General features: G+C 51.5%; 1 protein-coding gene across 1 annotated transcript in view; it reads right to left on the reverse strand.

Annotated features, from left to right (window-relative positions):
• MAP4 (microtubule associated protein 4) overlaps positions 1–1,372 on the reverse strand; it is a 114,029-nt gene that overhangs the window by 80,930 nt on the left and 31,727 nt on the right. The window lies entirely within an intron of this gene.

Raw genomic sequence — 1,372 nt, forward strand, 5'->3', positions numbered from 1 at the left:
GGGACCTTCAGGATCACCCAGTGCCACCCCCTGCCATGGACAGGGACACCTTCCACTGTCCCAGGGTGCTCCAAGCCCCGTCCAACCTGGCCTTGGACACTTCCAGGGATCCAGGGGCAGCCACAGCTGCTCTGGGTAAGCTGTGTGTTACATTCCCAGTGTTCATAAGCACTTCAACAACTGGAACATTTTTTCAGGCTCTCTGAACTGCTGGCTCATGGTTCCCGTGGTCTCAGGAGCTGCTCAGCTCCTGCAGCCGTAGGAACCCACGACCTCCTCTGCTGAAAGAGCACCAGGACCCCACAGAGACAACCCCTCATCCCCCCACCCACCCTCCAGGAGCTGGGGGAAGCTGCACATTCCCTGGAAGGGTCTCTGTCCCCCACCCAGGGTCCTCACTGTGGCCAGGGACCAGAGACCCCTCCAGCTGCCACCTCACCTTCCTCCAGACACCCAACTGCCCTTCCCCATCCATCCCCAGCCTGAAACACTCACCCCCCAAATCAGGGACACACAAACCTGAGTCATCCCCGGCACAGAACTCACCAAACCTGCTCAATTATTCACTTTGCTGCTGTTTTTAGACCCAAGCCATGGGAAACGTGAACTCCCTGCTGGTGACCATGGCTGGTGCAGCCCCGGCCTGAGCAGCCTAAAAAGCTCTTCCTAAAGCCCAGAAAACACAAAAGCCTCTGTGAATAAAAGCTTGCACCGAGAGGGAAATACACAGGCAGGTAAAAGAGGAAAACCAGCTTTAATTAAAATGGTTTTAATTAAAAAAGCACAGCTCTAAGTGTCCTATTTACAAACGCTGAACAGAAGGAAGGAATTTCTTAGGGGGGTCGTTCAGTTTTTTTGTTTGGGGTTTTTTGGTGGTTTTTTTATAACTGTCAGTTTCTTGTGGGGTTTTTTGTTGTTTGGGGTATTTTAACTTTGTGGACTCCCAACTCACCAGCAAAAGGGGGTTTGATAACAGCAGAAAGGCTGGACCTCAGCTGAGGTGGCAGCTAAATGTTCCCATGGGATACATCATCTCCTCAGGAATACTGAACTGTGGATTCCCCCAGATGCCATTTTTCCATGAATCCTCACAAAAGCAGGCAGATTTTTAAGTACCTTGTGAGTCCAGCATGGAAATGAGCATCCACCTCATCCATCCCCAGCTCCCTCTTTGTTCCAATCCACTGTGGGAAGGAGTTTTCCTTCTCTGGAGTTTCATGCCATACCCCCCCAAAACAAAATCACGTGGCTTGTGGAAATAACACATTAAAATGGAAATTAGGCAAACTGGTTCTTTAGAATCCCAGGATGGTTTGGGTGGGAAGGGACCCCAGAGCCCACCCAGTCCCACCCTTGCCATGGGCAGGGACAC

Source organism: Manacus vitellinus, unplaced genomic scaffold (genome assembly GCF_001715985.3).
Source record: "Manacus vitellinus isolate BGI_N305 unplaced genomic scaffold, ASM171598v3 scaffold_78_pilon, whole genome shotgun sequence".
NCBI lineage: Eukaryota > Metazoa > Chordata > Aves > Passeriformes > Pipridae > Manacus > Manacus vitellinus.